Genomic DNA, 15,355 nt, shown 5'->3' on the forward strand with positions numbered 1-15,355 from the left:
CTCATTCAGTAGTAATAATAATAATGGTGGCTACTGAATATCATGACATTAATTTCATACTTTATCTTACTTAATCTTTGAATAAGTCCCTTAGGATGAGTCTTATTTCATTTTTCATATAAGGAAACCAAGAGTGAGAAAAGTTAGGCAACTGGCTCAAAGTTACTCAGTTACTAAGTGGTGGCGCTGGGATTTGAACCTGCAAAGCCTTGCTATTCATCGTTGCCCTATATTACCTTCAAGACCCATCCTCCAACACCGACCCTGTCTGTTTCTTTTTTGGCCAGGGTAAGTGCCTGCCTGACATTCCATTGGCTCTGGGGCTTTTGAAATTATGGTTTTAGCATGAAAAATGTCAGTGCTAGAGAGAGAATGAGTGACCGGGAGAGATATCGAGGTCGGGGGGGAATGATTTAAAAGTAGAAGATTGGCCGGGCACTGTGGCTCACACCTGTGGTCCCAGTATTTTGAGAGGCCAAGGTGGGCAGATCACCTGAGGTCAGGAGTTCCAGACCAGCGTGGCCAACATAGAGAAACTCTTTCTCTACTAAAAATACAAAAATTAGCCGGGTGTGGTTGCACTCACCTGTAATCCCAGCTACTTGGGAGGCTGAGGCAGGAGAATTACTTGAACCCAGAGGCGGAGGGCTCAGTGAACTGAGATCATGGCACTGCACTCCAGCCTGGGTGACAGAGTGAGACTCCCTTTTTTTAAAAAAAAAAAAAGAAAAAAGCAGATGAAAATTCATTCGTCCACTCATTCCACAAACATTTGCTGCATTACTAATACTCTAGAGATAACTCAGAGTACCTTCTAGTCTACTCTATACTCTACATTCTAAGGGAGTCCCCACCCAGAAACCTTACCTCAGTGAGTGGCCATGAACATTCGAGTACCCATGTCCTATGCCATGTGGTAACCCACACGCTGACACCCTGACTGGCCCATTTGATCACCTGACACAAAGATGGCCAACTAACCTAGAGGTTGGCCAGTGGCTATAACTTGGGCTTGCCTTGAAAAGACGAGCTGGGACAAAAGGATCCTCCTGCTCTGAAAACCTAAGCCAAGAGACACAGAGAGAAATTGCCAGTTAGCTCTGGGAAGAAAGGGACGAACTTATGGATTTGGGTGCTGGTATGGCCATATGGATTGGATGACCATACATCCCAGTTTGCCATGGAGAATCCCAGTTTATCCCAGCATAATTAGGACTGGGACTCCTTTCTCTCTCATAAGTATCCTAATTTGGATGAAGAAGCTATTCAATCACCCTAATTATAAACCACGATGTGATGCAGAATGGGAGAAGGAGAGGGAGGAGAGATGAGACTGAGGTTAGGCCTTGAAAAGCCCTGTGGGTCAGGCTAAGGAGTCTTGATTTTTATGCTGAAGGCAATGGGGATTTTAAGCATGGAAAGTATGAGTTCGGATTTTTTGCTTTTAGAAAGAGTACTCTGATGAAGTGTGAACAGCTGATCAGAGATGGGTGGAAGTGGAGGCAAGGAGCTCACCTGGGAGGCTCATTGAACAATCCAGAGAAAGGCTGGCTGGAACTAGACCAAGTGACTGCAGAGATGAGAAGGCAGATGTGCTCAAGGAATATCCAGGAGAAAGAGTTGAAAGAATTTTGGAGACTGATTAAATTTGGGGGATGAGGGAGAGAAAGGTGTTAGGGGGAAGAGCAAACTTCTTGTTTGGGCAACTGGTGAACAATGCCACCTTTCACCTAGAAGGTGTTGCTAGTGGCAGGAAGATGGAGAGTATAGCTTTGAACATGTTGGTTTTGAAGGCCATTGTGTTAGTCAGAGTTCTCCAGAGAAACAGAGCTGACAGAAGGATGGATGGATAGATAGACTGATTGATATATTAAAGGAATTGGCTCACACCGTTGTGGAGGATGAGGAGTCCCACAATCTGCTATCCACAAGCTGGCAAACCAAGAAAGCCATTGATACCTGCAGATGTAGTCTAAAGGCTTAAGAGCTAGGAGCTTTGATGTCAGGGGCAGGAGAAAATGGATATCCCAGCTCAGGAAAAGAGAGAGAGAATTTTCTCTTCCTCCTCCTGTTTGTTCTATACAGGCTGTCAACAAATTAGATGGCACCCACCCACATTGGTGAGGGTGATCTTCCATACTCAGTCTACTGATTCCGGTGCTAATCTCTTTGAGAAACACCCTCTCAGACACACCCAGAAGTAATGTTTGCCCTGCTATCTGGGCATCCCTTAGCCCTGTCAAGCTGACATGTAAAATTAACCTTTGTAGCTATCAAAGTGGCAACTAAATGATTAGAACTCAATTAAGGAAGAGGGGTCTGGGCTGAAATGCTGAATGGTGTGTGGTTGTCAGGGAGGTAGTTTCATTCATGGGAATGGAAAGAGCACATAGAAAAGACGAGTAGCGTGAGGAGAAGGAGGTTGAGAGAGGTGAGTGGTGAGGACCACCCTCACAGCTGTCTGTACTTCTGTGTTTCTTACTCTCCTTTGTATTCTAGTTACATTTTTTCTTGTCATTCTCCCCCATAGAGTGCAATCTTTTTGAGGTCTGGCACCCTTGTAATCCTTGAGTCACTCAGCACAATGCATTTGCATAGCATGTTGTTAGTATTTATTTGACTGAATGATGGAAGTGTTTGAAAGGCCCATGAGACTGACCACCAAGAGATCACTGATAAACTTGGGTGGGTATTTTTTCATGATGTGCTGGGGCAGATGCCAGGATGCAATGATACATGGAATACAGGGTGAAGGGAATGCAAACCAGTAACTCAAGCTATAATCTGGGCTGCCTCCCTTTCCTCTAGCCCATCCTCTTGTTACAGTAGGTAGCTAGTCAGACATGAGCAGGGCAGGAGAGTACCACCCTCCACCAGAAATGTCAGGCAACCATCAGGTGATGGTCAGGTGGTGTTAAGCTGTCTCTCTAAAATAATAATTAGTCACAGCCAGTGCCAGAGAAAGGCAGTCTCCTGATAGGTGGAAAAAACCTGAAACTGGTGATCAGCATCTTCCCAATAAGATCTCAAGACCTGGGCGAGTGGGCTCAAGCATGTACATTAAGAGGCAACATGGTGGAGTTTAACTGGTGTGTGACCTTCTAGGAACATTGAACTGGTAAGGGAAGAAGGCCCCAAGTGAGCATGCGTGCAACTCCAGTAAACACGCTGCACATGCAGCGCCTTCCAAGTGATGGCAGGCCACTGTGCATGCAGAGAGCCCACCCTAAGGGAAGAATCAGGGGAGGAGAGATGCAAACTCTGGAAGCATGCCAACATCTAAAGTCCCAAGTCAAAGGTCACTGTGCACTTGATCTCTCAAGTCGCCGGCTTGACCCTCTTCCAAGTGTGCTTTACTCCCTTTTGTTCCTGCTCTAAAGCTTTTTAATAAACTTTCACTTCTGTCCTAAAACTTGCCTTGGTCTCTCACTCTGCCCTGTGCCCCTCCATTGAATTCTTTCTTGTGAGGAAGTAAGCATTGAGGTTGCTGCAGACCTGTATGGATTCGCTGCTGCTAACATAATTTGGTACCTCATGACTCAGATACGTTCCCTAGTGATAACTCTCTCCCACCTCACATTTTGAAGGAGGTATTTTTAATCATTCTTGAAAAAAGGAATTGAGTCATTTGGGAGGGACAAGAGCAAATGGAGGAGTCAGAACGTCTATTGACCTGTTTTGTTTTTCCCTAAGGGTAATGCCCCTAGAAAAACAACAGTACCACAACGTAACAGGAAGCATTATACTGCGTGAAACCCCAGCTCTGTACTTGGGAAGGGCACCATTCAGACAACCCAGAATCATAGGAAGAGCTTTGGAATTTGAAATCAGATCAACCTGGGGCCAGTATCCACGTCTATTCTTTACGTATCTAATAGCTTTGTAAACTTTGTAAAGTTTCAGCATCTCTGAATATTAAGTCACTTATCAGAAAAATGGGCATAATAATGAGTACCTTTCAGTTTGCATAGCTAATCCATGGGTAACAGAAACTGAAAATTACAGAGGTTTTGTTTACATACTCAAGGCACTTGGCTAGTAAGTGATAGAACTGGGATTTCCACCCAGCTGTCCTCAATTTTGGTGCTTTTGTACTTTCTAGGGCACACTGCTGCTTGGCACACGGATGACTTGTATATGCCCTCAACTCCTCTTTGGAATGAAGCAAGGCATAAATAACTAGAGAACGCTCAGATCAAGAGTATATAAAATCCTCTTCCTTACCCTCATTTTCCTTGGGACCTTAGAAAACCTCTGTTATCACCGAGGTTTCTCATCTACAAAAGGTTGGGAAATTATAGGGCCCACTACACAGGCTAATTTTGAGGCTTAGAAGAGTTAATGTCAACAACGGCACCCAGCAGTGTTTACACAGTAGGTGCTAATGAAATGGTAACTAAGGGTGATTCTAACTTTGGGGTTTGGGGTTAGCTCTTCTAACAAGCTTGGCTGATAATGACAGTGATGGTTGCTGTGGTGGAGGTAGTTGTAGTAAGAAAAGCATTAGCTAACATTTGAAGAACACTGGAAAATCTTCACATGCCAGGAAGTAAGTCTCATTTAAATTCACAACAACCCTCTGAAACAGGTGTCATTATTTATTCCTATCTTACAGATGAAGATAGCAAGGCATGAAGAAAGAGGATAAGTAACATGCCCAAAGTCATCTAGTTTGTAAGTAGTAGAACAGGGATCAAATCCAGGGCTCAGGATATCAGTGATGTTTCTACCGCCAGTGGATTGCAACACATGAACCCCAGGGTTTGGTCATAATTTATTCCCTTTGTGGGGTCTTTTGTGCTAAAAAGGAAATAGGAAGGTTCCTCACAAGCAGACCCGGCTGGCTCCCTGACTGTAATTCTGGGAGCTGATTCTGGGCTTTCCGGGACAGTGCTAACAGCTAGGCTAGAGGGGAGGCCATCGTCTTGCAGTCATTGTCTCTAAATGGCTCCTTAGCCCCAGCCTGTACTTCTGTGGCCTTGTGGCCTGCCAGTGTGCCAGCCTCGCTGAGGCCAATGGGAGGGAGAGAGGCATGGGCTAAAGGCTGGAGAGACCCTCACACAGAGGGAGAGAAGCAGAGCGAGAAAATCCGCTGACTGGACTGAGTGGACAGGCAGCAGGGAGTCTGACAGTCCGCTCATCTGTATGCTCTGAGGCTGAGAGCTGTGCAGAAGCCACTGCCCCGGCAGCGTCATTCAAATGTGGGCCATGAACCAATCAAGGCTCAGAGGCACCGTTCTGAGCTTCTGGGGGTCCTGTTCCCATTCCCTGCTTGCCCCTGTCCTCTGCCCAACAATGAGATCGGCCTGTGGGTGTGGTGTGTACATTCCCATACCACAGAAGCAGAAAAAAATGAAAGACTTGGGATCCATCCCCATCCCAGAATCCAGTCCCAGGACTGTGTCCTCTCACTCTCCCTGTGAAGCCGCTCTGGAGTCCTCTCCCCCAGATTGTTGGCAAAGCTGCAGAGCTTCTGATTCAGTGACATTTTGCAGGATCACTGTGTTCTTTCTTTAGAGCCATTTGAGATAGAACTGAGAACAGGAAGCCCACTGTCTCAGAGGATTAGATCGAGAATGGTGTTCCCCCGGCAGCTGAAGGCTGCAGGGTCTCAGAGCAGTGGGAGAGAAGAGGGAAGGAACCAACACCCCTTGTGTTCCAGGACTTGCATCACATATTTTCACATATTGTCTTTTCTTTTAATCCTCTCAGGAACACTGGAAAGTGGGCAAAACTGTCCCCATTTACAGGTAGAGAGAACTGAAGCTGAGGGGGATAAAAGTGACTTGCCTAAGATAATTCAGCCAAGTAAGTAGCCTAAAAGGCTTTAACAGCAGTTTTCTGTAATTCTCCATGATGACTCCTCCTGTATGTCATACATCTCCCAAGCTTTGCCACAAGCCAGGATTCCTGGGACACATCGCTGGCTTATAAGGCAATGCTGAATGTTGTGAGTTGGAGGTGCTTGCTTGTGCACAGGGGGTCATTATGCCTTATCCCCTTCTACAGACTCTTAATCTAAGTCTGTCAGAAATTCTCATAGAAAGGCCGAAAATTCTTGGAGCAGGAGGAAAATGTGTAGGTCATTTAATTCAAATTCCCAATTCATGGATTAAAGTTACATTACCTAAAGTAAACAGTTTGCTAGTTTGTGCTTGGAGATTTATAGATTGTAAAGGATTTTTATGAAGGGAGGAATTGTTATAAGAAATAGTAACAAGTGGCTGGGTGTGGTGTGTCATGCCTGTAATCCCAGCACTTTGGGAGGCCAAGGCAGGCGGATCACCTGAGGTCAGGAATTCGAGACCAGCCTGGCCAACATGGTGAAACCCTGTCTTTACTAAAAATACAAAAAATTAACTGGGCATGGTGGTGGGTACCTGTAATTTCAGCTACTGGGTAGGCTGAGGCAGGAGAATTGCTTGAACCCAGGAGGCAGAGGTTGCAGTGAGCTGAGATCGCGCCATTGCACTCCAGCCTGGGCAACAAGAGAGAAACTGTCTCAAAAAAAAAAAAAAAAAAAATCATAACAAGTGAGATTTGACCCCCACAAAGCACAGGCTTACATGGCAAACACCCAGAATTATGTGGTGGCAGTGGTCATGATGAAGGTGATGTGGGATTGGTAACAGTAGTGATGGTGGAAATGATGGTGGTCTGATGGAGGTAGAGGTGACGATGGAGATGAGAATGACAATAATTACAATAATGAGGGGGTGGTGGCCATGATGGTGTTGGTGGTTGTAGTGGTAGAAATGGCAGTGATGGTGGTAAGGGAGGACAGTGGGAGGTGGTAGTGGAGGTAGAGGTGGCAATGATGGTGGTAGTGGAAGTAGTAAGGCCGGTGGTGGAAGCAATGTTGGCAGAGGAGGTAATGATGGTCAGTGATGAAGGTAGGGGTGGTAATGGTGGTTGGAGATGAAGGTAGAGATGAAGGAGGAGGTACAAGGGTGATAATGGTGGTTAGAGATGGAGAGGGAGGAAATACTAGAGGAGGAGGCAAGGATAAAGGTGGAAATTGGGGTAGGGGTGATCTTGGGGGAGAAAGAGTGTCTTACTCTCTAAGATTTAGTGCAGGTTGGAGTCCCCAAAGCCTGACGTGGCAGTGCACACGGGGAAAGCCCCAGGCCCAGTTATCGGCAGAGTGTGATTTCCTTCCCAGATGCTACAGGTGGGTTTGTTTGTCCCCTCCAAATCTCATGTTGAAATCTGATTCCCAATGTTGAGGTGGACTTCATGGGAGGCGTTTGGGTCATGAGCTGGTTGGGTCTTGGGTGGACCCCTCATGAGTAGATAATACCTCCCTGAGTCAGAGGGTAGGGAGCGTGTTGGCTGAGTTCTCACTGTTTTAGCTCCCATGAGAGCTGGTTGTTAAAAAGAGCCTGGCACCACACCCCTCTCTTGCTTCCTGTCTTGCCACTTTATCTCTGCATATGCCAGCTCTACTTCGCCTTCTGCCATGAACGAAAGCAGCCTGAGGCCCTTACCAGAAGCAGCTGCTGCCACGCTCCTTGTTATATGGCCTGTAGAACCATGAGCCAAATAAATCTCTTTTCTTTGTAAATTACCCAGCCTCAGGTTTTCCTTTATATCAATAGCAACATAAATGGACTAAGACACCGGGACACTAAACAATTGTCCAGATTGTCCCAGGGTAATTCATCCCTGTGAGGAGAATGAATAAATCCATAGCTGTCTCCTGGCCTGTATCACTAAGGGTGCTGCTTGGTTCTGGTGTCTGCCTGGGCTGGAATCCTGCATGCGAAAACCATTGGCCTTCATTCCCATGTGGCCAGGGGATAGAGCCTTCAGGCCTGGTAGAGTTATCTAAGTTATGTGGGAATGCTTATGATGGAAACACTCAGGTCCACACACTCTAACACATTTCCTCTGATAGGCACATATATACTCACACACTCTGACACATCTACACATACATATCTACACACATACAGAGAGTTTCTGCAGAAGCTCATGCTCTTTGTCTTTAGAGCCAGTAGACAGATGATGGAGTGTGTGCTTAATGTGCAACATGTCCACCTCCACCATCCTGATCTGGAGTGGTTACGTAGCGCTGGCAGCTTTGCCACTGACTCAGCCACTGAGACACCACCAGTGAAGAAAAATTATGTTGTTTGCCTCTCTGAAGTGAGAGCACACCAGATGAAGGCTCACAAAGGGGGGCCTTGACAGCAGATATTGATGGCCCTCGACTTACCTCCAGGCTTGCCTTCTGTTTCGTTCTAGCAACCCTCTCATCTGTCAGGAGTAATATATGGGATATTTGATGAAAGCATCCTCCATTCTGTGTTATCTGTATTGCCTTGTATGGCTCACTGGCTTCCCTTCGGAAGTGGCTAGTTGCAAGGCTGGCTTAGTATAGCCTTGACCCATGAGACTCCTGCTGTTTATTATGCTCCACCGTACTCCTTCCCCACAAAAATATGTGTGGTTCATACTCCATGCACCCCTCTATCCACCACCTCAAGTGCTCCCAGCAGTACCACCCAAATCATAGATTCACTGAAGTGCCTTTCTTTAATACGATTTCTTACTTCCTTGCATGGAGTAAGTAATAATCTCTAGAGCAAGAAGGCAGAAGAGCATGTGAATGTCATTCCTTCTTTGGTGCCTGGTGCTTAGGCAGCATTTAGAACATGTGTGTTCAATGAAAGGCATGAGGGCTGGGGGATACAGGTGTGGAAGCTCTGCTGTGTTTTCAAGGCCACATTAACCACGGTGTAGGGTAAGAGTCAACCCAAAACTTGGACAGGCTCCAGGAACAGAGGCCCCAACTCAACAAAACCACATCATACATACAGTTTCCTAGGTCTGCAGGCTGTAAAGACAGTCACCAGGCAGCCCCTGCCTGGATGACTTTGCACAAGACAATGGCACATGTTGGTATCTAGCAGTTCTCCAGAGACCCAATTTTAATGGTTTCTTTTATATCCTAATTGCCTCCATGAAAACAAGTCAGCCCATGACAACTATAGCCTTTTGAAATTCTGGACAGTGACTCAGAGATTAGCCAGAAACCATACAATGTCATCTGCAGGCACAAAGCTTAGACACTGTATGTGCCTGGCAACAATGTCTCTGCCATCCTGCCTAAATTCCACCCTAGATACAAGGAGAGGCCCTCAAATTCCAGTGAACCAAAGAAGAAAAGGCAAGTTTTAAGGAAATTGCTTTCCTAAAAATATAATACCCAGACTCTCTGTAGCAAATTCTGCTGGTTGCCAAAGAATTTACCAACTGAATCCTGATTTTTTTCAAGGATCCACCCATTACCAACTTGGGGCATTGAACTGGCGTCTGTTTCTGGTTCAGGTATGGGAATGTGTATTTGATGCCTTCATTGATACGCAGATTGCATCATGCCTGGGCCTCCAGTTATGTCAGATAATACATTTCCTTATTGTTTCAGTCAGTTCGGTTCAATACGTTAGGCTCCTCACAGCCACAAAGATACTAAGCGAGATACTTTGCAATGCTAGCTGGAGAGGAAGATTCTCCAGGTGAAAAGAGGTAGAGAACAACACAGCCCTGCTTTTCTTTCCAGAAGGTCACCTCCCATGGTGACCTCAGAGAGTGCTGCTCCTCTTTAATGCCCCAACCGCAATCCTTTTATAAGCTCCTCCACTCATAGAGCAGAGGGCAGGCTGGAGTATTTAAACAACTCTATCCCAATGCTCTGGGATATCAATAGGAAAACAAGCATGGAGAATAATTTGTAACTAGATAATCTGGTTTTCAATATATGACTTGGTTTTCTTCAGATTGTGGCATTGGTTTTCATTCAGTCTTTACATGATGGGCTCCACCTAGCATCATAGAGTCATGCCTTAGAGATCTATACTCTTTGACATCTAGACTGGAAGTGCGTGCATGTGAGAGACAGGGAATTCTCTCTCCCACTTCTCAGTTTCCTGTCTCAGGTCCTGCCTCTTCCTACACAATGACTGACTCAGGAAAGGCCACATTTCCCAGTTATAGGAAGAGGTTCTACTTAAGGCCACAATAGTTGCCTACCTGAATGAATATTTATTGAATAATGAATGAGAAGAAAACTCCATCCCAGTTCAAGACAATGACTCCAGCACTGATACAAGAGCCAGAAATAGGCTATAAGGAGGGGGTAGGAGGATTATTATAAGACATCTAGTGAGTCATACCTTTCCACCTACTGTGGACCCCCAGATCATCTGGGCCCATGCCTCTATAGCCCATGTTGAGCGCAACATGAAGAGGCATTGCAGCACATCTCCTCCAACCCATATTGGCAGTGGAGTGTGGTAGGAGCGGAATACGGGCCCACTACCTGGCCTTGATCCCTTTTCTGCCATCTGCTTGTTGTGTGAACTTAAGCAAGTTAATTAGTTCTGTGGGCCTCAGTTTCTTCTTCTGCAAGCCTACTATACATGTTGCCATGATGATTAAAAAGATAAAGTATATACCTGTGCCTGGCACACTAGCAGTTTCCTAATATGTGGTAGTTATAGTTATTAGTAACCACTTAGCCAGTGTCCCACTTCTTTCCTTAACCTATTTCAGACACTCCCAGCTATCTCTTTGTAGCTCATTCTTCTGTTGATCCTCAATGTTATCCTCAGATTTGGCACACAAATTATTCCTTCCCAAGTTCCAATACAGGTGTTTACAATGTCCCACAAACATTCTTGGAGAAAGACCTCTGGCACCTCCAGACCCTAGAACTCTTCTTGTTTAGATGTGACCCTGGGTGCACTTCTACCCATCACATCTAGACAGGACTCTGGTGGCAGCCAGAAAAGACTGTCCCCAGGTTAAAAAAGAGCCCAGGAGGCAGCCCCTGAGGAAATGTTGGAGAGGCGCATGGATCTCACTTGAGCTTTTGTCATCTCAACGATATGACTGTATCGAATGGAAGACCCCCATGCCAGCTTGGAGAGGAAGCAACTGGGGATGGCCAATATGCTAAAGAGTTTGATCTTTCTCAATAAGGCCAGTCTGCCTGGGGTGGATCAGAGCCAACAGAATCTTCTGGGGCTACTAAAGCCAGATGCCTTTCTTTTTTTTTTCTTTTTTATTTTTTTATGTTTATTTTTTATTTATTTATTTATTATTTATTTATTTATTTTTTATTATTATTATACTTTAAGTTCTAGGGTACATGTGCATAACGTGCAGGTTTGTTACATATGTATACTTGTGCCATGTTGCTGTGCTGCACCCATCAACTCGTCAGCACCCATCAACTCGTCATTTTCATCAGGTATTACTCCCAATGCAATTCTTTCCCCCACCCCCCTCCCCATGATAGGCCCCGGTGTGTGATGTTCCCCTTCCCGAGTCCAGGTGATCTCATTGTTCAGTTCCCACCTATCAGTGAGAACATGCGGTGTTTGGTTTTCTGTTCTTGTGATAGTTTGCTAAGAATGATGGTTTCCAGCTGCATCCATGTCCCTACAAAGGACACAAACTCATCCTTTTTTATGGCTGCATAGTATTCCATGGTGTATATGTGCCACATTTTCTTAATAGAGTCTATCACTGATGGACATTTGGGTTGATTCCAAGTCTTTGCTATTGTGAATAGTGCCGCAATAAACATACGTGTGCATGTGTCTTTATAGCAGCATGATTTATAATCCTTTGGGTATATACCCAGTAATGGGATGGCTGGGTCATATGGTACATCTAGTTCTAGATCCTTGAGGAATCGCCATACTGTTTTCCATAATGGTTGAACTAGTTTACAATCCCACCAACAGTGTAAAAGTGTTCCTATTTCTCCACATCCTCTCCAGCACCTGTTGTTTCCTGACTTTTTAATGATCGCCATTCTAGCTGGTGTGAGATGGTATCTCATTGTGGTTTTGATTTGCATTTCTCTGATGGCCAGTGATGAAGAGCATTTTTTCATGTGTCTGTTGGCTGTATGAATGTCTTCTTTTGAGAAATGTCTGTTCATATCCTTTGCCCACTTTTTGATGGGGTTGTTTGTTTTTTTCTTGTAAATTTCTTTGAGTTCTTTGTAGGTTCTGGATATTAGCCCTTTGTCAGATGAGTAGATTGCAAAAATTTTCTCCCATTCTGTAGGTTGTCTGCTCACTCTGATGGTAGTTTCTTTTGCTGTGCAGAAGCTTTTTAGTTTAATTAGATCCCATTTGTCAATTTTGGCTTTTGCTGCCGTTGCTTTTGGTGTTTTAGACATGAAGTCTTTGCCCATGCCTATACTACAAGGCTACAGTAACCTAAACAGCATGGTACTGGTACCAAAACAGAGATATAGACCAATGGAACAGAACAGAGTCCTCAGAAATAATACCACACATCTACAGCCATCTGATCTTTGACAAACCTGAGAGAAACAAGAAATGGGGAAAGGATTCCCTATTTAATAAATGGTGCTGGGAAAATTGGCTAGCCATAAGTAGAAAGCTGAAACTGGATCCTTTCCTTACTCCTTATACGAAAATTAATTCAAGATGGATTAGAGACTTAAATGTTAGACCTAATACCATAAATACCCTAGAGGAAAACCTAGGTAGTACCATTCAGGACATAGCCAGATGCGTTTCAATGGGTTTTGCCATTGATCTTAATCAATATAAGTAGGCAGAAACTGGACTGATAAATAAAAAACAATCCTGGCCTGAAAGGCTTATGTTCAGAAATCCTCACCATTTCAAATAAATTTACCCAGTATTTGCAGTGTATCTCCCATGAACCAGTCACTAACTATATTTGGCCATGTGATTACAAAGATGAGTAAAAGGCACTTCTGTTCTGGAGAGGCTCAGAGCCTCCAGAGAGAGGCAGGGGTGTGGGAGGACGGGGGCAGAGTAGGGTAATAATGATTATAGATTCCAGGACGGGGCATAAATGAGGTGCAAAGGGTACACTAAGGAGTTCACCTGGGAGTAGGAGGTCAGAAACGTCTTCACAGAGGAAGTGACTCACATATCAGTTCCATGATATTTATTGACTGACAAAACAGCACTAATTTCTGTGCTAAGGGATTTTACAGGCATTCTCCCATTTATACTTCACAAAAATCTTATGAAGTAGATATTATTCCTGATTTTCAAAGATGTGAAAAGGTAAGTCCAAAAGTTGCATGGCTAAACATGATATTGGAGCTTTGACAGGATTTTAACTCTCAGTCTGACCACTCAAGGGCTCTAACTTCAGGGCCTTGTTTTGCCCATGCACATAAGCCTTAGTTATATAAGGAGATGCCTAGATGTCTACTCTTCATTCTGGTGACAGTAAAATACATGCAAATGAAACTCACAGACAGAGTAGCTAAGGTAAACCTCCCTCCCTCATATCCCTATACTCTCTCAGTTTTAAAGGCATTGAACTTGACAAAAAAAAAATTCTTTGCCCTCCAAAGCCACTATTCTTCTCTGTTCCATTACATTGGCCTTGAAATTGACAAAGGAAGGCCTATTGCCAAGGAAGTCAGAATAGAATGGGCTGGGGAGGGAGTAGGAGAGGAAGGGAGAGTGGAGAGAGGAAAGAGTCGTACTTGGGCTGTGAGGACTGAGGGTTGGGGGAAGTAAGGAGAGAGTGAGAGTGGAGGCAGTGACACAATCAAATGGGGAGAGTGAAGAGAAGTTAGACCAGAGAATCAGGGCGAATGAGCAGAAAGAGCCATAGCCAGGCTCAAAAAGGATACACAAGGAGGGACCACACAGCCGGGTTCTCTCTCCTGAGATAATTTCCATAGATTCAGTCAATCCTGGTTACTCTTGCCTTGATATTTGTGTCCCAGACCTGAAGGCCTCATTAGGGGATACTGTGCTGGTTCTTAAAAAAATACAGACTCAAGTAACGGAAGTACTGGTTTCTGGGGGAAGGGGACTCATTAAACCTAATTTCACTAAGCCCCAATCTCTCCATCAGTGAAGGAGGGGATTGACCGAGTTTATCTCTAGGGACCTTTTCAACTTTGGTTTTCCAGGATTATTGAGACTGCCCATTTTCCCTGGATTTAGTTGGAGAGAAAGGAGACTAAGAGCCTGGGAACTTGAGCCAACTCTGCACGTGCATAGGAAGAAGCATCAGATTTAAGACAGAATCAATACACTGGCTTGGGGCTACAATTACCAAACATGTTATTTAAGGAAGGTTGTCTTAGTCCTACTCTCATTCACGTAGCTTTCCCAAAATTCTTTTGTCACTATATTTCCTTTTTCTCAAATATAGTAACCTCTAACTGAACATTTATCCAGAGGCAGAAAAAGCTGCTGTAGTGTGTAAGTCTCTAGCCCAGCAGGGCAGGCTGAGTAGTGTCCCTCAAAGTGATTAGGTCCAAATTGTGGTACCCATAAAGGCCACTTCACTTGGAAAAAGAGTTTTTGCAGATGTGATTAAGTTAAATTTTTAAATTTAATTTTCTTGTATTATTTTATTTTTTAGTAGAGATGGAGTCTCGCTATTGCCCAGGTTGATCTTGAACTGGCTTCAAATGATCTATCTACCTCAGCCTCCCAAAGTGCTGGGATTACAGACATGAACCACTGTGCCTGGAGATGGAGTTAAAAATTCTGAGAAGAGGAGATTATTCTGGATTGTCTAGGTGAGCCCTAAATGCAATCTCATCTGTCCTTATAAATGGGAGACAGAGAGAGATTTGACACACACGGAGGAGAAGGCCATTTGAGGACGCTGGCCTTGAAGGCTGGAATGAGTGATGCAGGCACAAGCCAAGGAATGCCGGTAGCCACTGGAAGCTGGACAGGGCAAGGAAAAAATGCTCCACTAGAACCTCCAGAGGGATTGTGGCCCTGTGGACACTTTGATTTCCACCCAGTAATACTGATTTTGGACTTCTGATCTCCACAATTATAGGACAATAAACTTGCTTTTAGGACACTAAGTTTGTTACAATTTATTACAGCAGCCATATGAAACTAATACACTCAGTCTCATCCCACCCCCAATACCTATGTGTTCTTCTGCATCCATACCTGCATTCTGAACATACCATGGGCCTGCCGTTTCCCTTGGAAGGGTGGGGTATCATCTTGACCCTCTGGATGAGCTGTAATTTATAAACAAACAAACAAACAAACAAACAAAAAGCCATGGACCTGAAGGTAGGATGAAGACTTGAATTGGAAATCCAGTTTGTCACTTATTGGTGATGGACAGAGGACTTAACCTCTCCAAGTCTGTTTTCTCATCTGTAAAACAGGAATGACAATCCCTGACTAGCTCGTTGTTGTCATGTTAGGGCTACATGATATAATGGACTTAAAGACTGTTTCTTACAAAGACTGTTTCTTACCTTTAAAGCTTGACATATTCATGCCAGGAATCATTTACTGATTTCATTAAATCGTGTTTCCTGGACATAATT

The 15,355-nt window shown here is 44.5% G+C and overlaps 1 long non-coding RNA gene across 4 annotated transcripts in view; it reads left to right on the forward strand.

Moving 5' to 3' along the window:
* Positions 1 to 15,355, forward strand: part of LOC135969688 (uncharacterized) — a 93,512-nt gene that overhangs the window by 14,546 nt on the left and 63,611 nt on the right. For 2 of the 4 annotated variants that reach the window (XR_012430969.1, XR_012430968.1), the window contains exon 2: positions 14,413 to 14,572. The exons of the other annotated variants lie outside the window; for them this stretch is intronic. This is a non-coding gene — a long non-coding RNA (uncharacterized lncRNA). The remainder of the gene's footprint in view (positions 1 to 14,412; positions 14,573 to 15,355) is intronic. 4 annotated transcript variants of the gene reach the window in all.

Source organism: Macaca fascicularis, chromosome 2, assembly GCF_037993035.2.
Source record: "Macaca fascicularis isolate 582-1 chromosome 2, T2T-MFA8v1.1".
Taxonomy (NCBI): Eukaryota; Metazoa; Chordata; class Mammalia; order Primates; family Cercopithecidae; genus Macaca; species Macaca fascicularis.